This window comes from Schistocerca cancellata, chromosome 6, assembly GCF_023864275.1.
Source record: "Schistocerca cancellata isolate TAMUIC-IGC-003103 chromosome 6, iqSchCanc2.1, whole genome shotgun sequence".
Lineage (NCBI taxonomy): Eukaryota > Metazoa > Arthropoda > Insecta > Orthoptera > Acrididae > Schistocerca > Schistocerca cancellata.
This window is the reverse complement of record NC_064631.1, coordinates 195,112,402-195,118,335: the sequence shown is the minus strand read 5'-3', so window position 1 is coordinate 195,118,335 and position 5,934 is coordinate 195,112,402. Positions and strand designations below refer to the sequence as shown.

Sequence of the window (5,934 nt, the reverse complement as noted above, 5' to 3'; positions counted from 1 at the left end):
TTATAGATTCGCCTTGCTGGGGACTTATTATTCAAAAAATATTTGAAGTTTTCCTCATTAATCCATTATCTTCCATTTGATATAAATATCCAAAATACGTCAGTCTTCTTCTTTTCATTATTTCTGATACGATGTATATGTTTCGATAAATTTCTCACTATTTCGTAATTTCTAATCTCCCATAGTTTCTCGTGGACTTAATATTTTCTTAATGACAGATCTTTCTAGCTTTTCTAGTTTATCTAAATTATAGTTAGATACTAGATATCGCTTGTATATATACATTTCGGGTTCACTATTGCACCGTGAGTCCTTATTTTTGCATTTTAGACAGACATGTTTTAGTTGTAAAATTTGTCAGTGATACGGCCATATGTCCTTTCCGTTTTTAGTATTCGTCCTTTATAGCTGCCGTTTCCAAATCATTTTCCTGAATTACTTCACGAAGATATTTAAATTTCTCTATTTGGGTAAAATCTGTTTTCAGGTATTGCGGTGTATTTGTAATATTTGTTAATTTTTTTCCTTCTTAACCCGGACATACTATCTCTTTTAAAAGGTTGTTACAGCAGATGACACATTTTCAGGAAAGTATAGATAATTCAAGTGTAAATACGAGATAATTTATTCCAACATTTTTGCTTCCTCTTTCCAACCGTTTTTGTGAAATCCTTATCGAATTAATTAGTTCCTATGGCTGCATGTATCGTACCTATAATGCACGCAGCCCGGTTAGTTAAGCTATGCCCCAAAGTCGAATATTATTTTTCCTTGAGATAGTATTTCAGGATTTTTTTTAAACTGGGATAAGCTGAAGTCCCAGTGAGAAAAAAATATTGGAAACTGTGGTGAACATGCGATATTTAGCACTCCGTCTTCAGGCCACAAGTGGCCCACCGGGACCATCCGACCGCCGTATCATCCTCAGATGAGGATGCGGATAGGAGGGGCGTGTGGTCAGCACACCGCTCTCCCGGTCGTTGTGATGGTTTTTTTTTGACCGGAGCCGCTACTATTCGGTCGAGTAGCTCCTCAATTGGCATCACGAGGCTGAGTGTACCCCGAAAAATGGCAACAGCGCATGGCGGCTGGATGGTCACCCATCCAAGTGCCGACCACGCCCGACAGCGCTTAACTTCGGTGATCTCACGGGAACCGGTGTATCCACTGCGGTACGGCCGTTGCCATTCGATATTTAGACATTATGTAATTTCGTGGCTGGTTTTCGTGCGCAAAAAGTGGAAACAAACAAAAGGATACGTTTGTCACAAGGAATAGATTATTATCGTAATATTTATTGCTCATATTACCGTCTCATCGTAATTAAAACAATCTAATAAACATAAACTAACTGCACTATTGTCTGACAAAAACACAATAACGTGGAATAGGAAAAAGAGGGGTAAGATGAAATGACCGTTTCTACAGCGACAGGGTCAGAAGTGGTACATGAACCAAAATGTAGCTGCGGTAACTCAAGTATATTGGAATGTCTATCGGAAACCTTAAACTTGGGTTCAAATAGTATAGAACAGCGCTATAGAGTGAGCGTGTTCGATCCACATACGCAGAACAATCGATGCTGAGGACCCACGAAAACAATGGAACGGAAACAGAGCTAGCTCACTCTCAAGGAAGAGTGTTTCGTGAAGGGCACACAAGGAAAAGGAAAATATACTCAGTGATTAAAAAGCGCTAACTGAAGAAGAACACTGCCACTGACACATAACTTTTATACTAGATGTGTTGTTTTCTCCAAGAGTGACAAAGTTTCTGAGGGACGCAAGCAATTTTTGATGTTCATAGCTGCCGAATTGTGACATTGACATGGTTTTTTGAATGGAACTATTTAGTTTCTTCTGTGTCTTGAAAAGAGGACTTCAACAACATATGAAGGGCTGATTTCAATAGTGGTACTAGTCCATTACCTCCACTTTTCTGTCTATAATGCTTCTGAAATTAATGATCCAAACAAACAGAAGAAAGGTTCATGTCTAGCAAGAAGCCATATGCTTTAATATTTCTGGTATCTCAACTGCAGATTTTTCAGAGCTCATTTAACCTTAGGACTCTGTATCTCAAAATGAACAGAAATTGATTGTACCACTATTTAAATAAGCCCTTCATATAATGTGTGAGACTTGATCAAGCAGTAGCCGAAACACAGCATCGCAGTTCACTGTCCCATAGTCAAGAGAAAATCTCTCAAAAAAGTTTGTTCTACTGTATCAAATTAATCAGACACGTGGTTCGGGTGTTTGTTATTATGACTGCAGTATCAAATGCTTAAAATTTTGAAATTGAGCAATGACAAACAATATATACTACTGGACATTAAAATTGCTACACCAGGAAGAATTGCAGATGATAAACGGGTATTCATTGGACAAATATATTATACGAGAACTGACAAGTGATTACATTTTCACGCAATTTGGGTGCATAGATTCTGAGAAATCAGTACCCAGAACAACCACCTCTGGCCTTGATACGCCTGGGCTTTGAGTCAAACAGAGCTTGGATGGCGTGTACAGGTACAGCTGCCCATTCAGCTTCAACACGATACCACAGTTCATCAAGAGTAGTGACTGGCGTATTGTGACGAGACAGTTGCTCGGCCACCATTGACCAGACGTTTTCAGTTGGTGAGAGATCTGGAGAATGTGCTGGCCAGGGCAGCAGTCGAACATTTTCTGTATCCAGAAAGGGCCGTACAGAACGTGCAACATGTGGTCGTGCATTATCCTGCTGAAATGTAGGGTTTCGCAGGGATCGAATGAAGGGTAGAGCCACGGGTCGTAACACATTTGGAATGTAACGTCCACTGTTCAAAGTGCAGTCAATGCGAACAATAGGTGACCGAGACGTGTAACCAATGGCACCCCACACCATCACGCCGGGTGATATGCCAGTATGGCGATGACGAACACACGCTTCCAATGTGCGTTTACCGCGACGTCGCCAAACACGGATGCGACCATCATGATGGTGTAAAGAGAACCTGGATTCATCAGAAAAAATGACGTTTCGCCATTCGTGCACCCAGGTTCGTCTTTGAGTACACCATCGCAGACGCTCCTGTCTGTGATGCAGTATCAAGGGTAACCACAGCCATGGTCTCCGAGCTGATAGTCCATGTTGCTGCAAACGTCGTCGAACTGTTCGTGCAGATGGTTGTTGTCTTGCAAACGTCCCCATCTGTTGACTCAGGGATCAAGAAGTGGCTGCACGATCCGTTACAGCCATGCGGAAAAGATGCCTGTCATCTCGACTGCTAGTGATACGAGGCCGTTGGGATCCGGCACGGCGTTCCGTATTACCCTCCTGAACCCACCGATTCCATATTCTGCTAACAGTCATTGGATCTCGACCAACGCGAGCAGAAATGTCGCGATACGATAAACTGCAATCGCGATAGGCTACAATCCGACGTTTATCAAAGTTGGAAACGTGATGGTACGCATTTCTCCTCCTTACACGAGGCATCACAACAACATTTCAAGAGGCAACGCTGTTTGTGTATGAGAAATCGGTTGGAAACTCTCCTCATGTGAGCACGTTGTAAGTGTCGTCACCGGCGCCAACCTTGTGTGAATGCTCTGAAAAGCTAATCATTTGCTTATCGCAGCATTTACTTCCTGTCGGTTAAATTTCGCATCTGATGCACGTCATCTTCGTGGTGTAGCAATATTAACGGCCAGTAGTGGGTAGACCTATAGCGTCTCCTGACACATAATACAAGCAATATTGCATGATGATTCAATTTGCGTTTATCGGAGAACAGGGTCGTGTTAAACGGCACTTCGTGTCTTCGGAAGTAGTCGGTACTTCTCTTATTTTAATTTTACTCGTTGATATGATTCCAGAGGTATTTAGTCTCGTGAGCGTGATGTTTCGCCAACGACCGATCCAATGATCTTCAAATGTTCTGTTAAGAAGATCTATATTTATAGAGAGGGTGCACAAAATTATGGAAACACGAAAACCACAACATGTTACCGTTTATAATTCGATGTAGGTAACCTGCGGCATTAAAAATACCTTATATTCGTCTCGGAAAGGATGGACACACATTCTGTATGGTTTTCAAGGGGATTTCACTGTAGTCAACCTGCAAAATAGTGGCAAGTTCAAGTAACATGGATGGAGGTAGATAGTGATCACGTAACCTTCTCGCCAAAGTAGACCGCAAAGGCTCAATAATATTGAGTTCTGCTGGCTGTAGTGGACAGGGGAGATGCGAAAATTTATCCTGGTGCTCGAAATACTAGTCCTGGAAGATGCTAGACGGTCATGTGAAAACCAGCTCGCGCTATTCGTCCACGAGACTCAGAGGGCCATAGACACGGGTACACAGGTAGATGCCGTGTTTCTTGACTTCCGCAAGGCGTTCGATACAGTTCCCCACAGTCGTTTAATGAACAAAGTAAGAGCATATGGACTATCAGACCAATTGTGTGATTGGATTGAGGAGTTCCTAGATAACAGGACGCAGCATGTCATTCTCAATGGAGAGAAGTCTTCCGAAGTAAGAGTGATTTCAGGTGTGCCGCAGGGGAGTGTCATAGGACCGTTGCTATTCACAATATACATAAATGACCTGGTGGATGACATCGGAAGTTCACTGAGGCTTTTTTCAGATGATGCTGTGGTGTATCGAGAGGTTGTAACAATGGAAAATTGTACTGAAATGCAGGAGGATCTGCAGCGAATTGACGCATGGTGCAAGGAATGGCAATTGAATCTCAATGTAGACAAGTGTAATGTGCTGCGAATACACAGAAAGATAGATCCTTTATCATTTAGCTACAAAATAGCAGGTCAGCAACTGGAAGCAGTTAATACCATAAATTATCTGGGAGTACGCATTAGGAGTGATTTAAAATGGAATGATCATATAATGTTGATCGTCGGTAAAGCAGATGCCAGACTAAGATTCATTGGAAGAATCCTAAGGAAATGCAATCCGAAAACAAAGGAAGTAGGTTACAGTACGCTTGTTCGCCCACTGCTTGAATACTGCTCAGCAGTGTGGGATCCGTACCAGATAGGGTTGATAGAAGAGAGAGAGAAGATCCAACGGAGAGCAGCGCGCTTCGTTACAGGATCATTTAGTAATCGCGAAAGCGTTACGGAGATGATAGATAAACTCCAGTGGAAGACTCTGCAGGAGAGACGCTCAGTAGCTCGGTACGGGCTTTTGTCAAAGTTTCGAGAACATACCTTCACCGAAGAGTCAAGCAGTATATTGCTCCCTCCTACGTATATCTCGCGAAGAGACCATGAGGATAAAATCAGAGAGATTAGAGCCCACACAGAGGCATACCGACAATCCTTCTTTCCACGAACAATACGAGACTGCAATAGAAGGGAGAACCGATAGAGGTACTCAAGGTACCCTCCGCCACTCACCGTCAGGTGGCTTGCGGAGTATGGATGTAGATGTAGATGCTAGTTGCGTGAAGAGGGGTCCTCTCATTTTGGAAAACAGCATCGCCATTTTTGAACGAAGTTTGTACGATGAGATTCACCTGATGAGCCAAAATCATGTCAAAATCTTTGCAGAGTGTTATAACCAGGAATAACACAATAACCTCTTTAGTCTGGTTTATTAAATCGCAAATCACTTTTTAACAATTATGTTAGCCAAGCGTCTACCCAGGTTCACATTCAGAAGTAATGCAGAATTAAAGTTTGGTTATACCAATGTCCGAATGTGAATGGTGGGGTGCACGTTCCGTAATTATTCCCACGTCTAGTGAAGTTCAGTCTCTCCAAGTGAAGTCGCAAGATTTTCCGCCGAGCAGCCAGCTAACCTCGAGTGGTGCGGCGAGTCATCCACAAGCAACTGGAACACGGCGTACTGCACTTCCCGATGAGAACTGTCGTTTGAGGCGGCGGCCGGGTTTATATAAGGCTTGCTAGTTAATGGAG

At 42.7% G+C, this 5,934-nt stretch overlaps 1 pseudogene; it reads right to left on the bottom strand.

Moving 5' to 3' along the window:
* Positions 1-1,069: 1,069 nt before the first annotated feature.
* On the bottom strand, positions 1,070-1,186 carry LOC126089629 (5S ribosomal RNA; annotated as a pseudogene).
* Between the last annotated feature and the right edge of the window lie 4,748 nt (positions 1,187-5,934).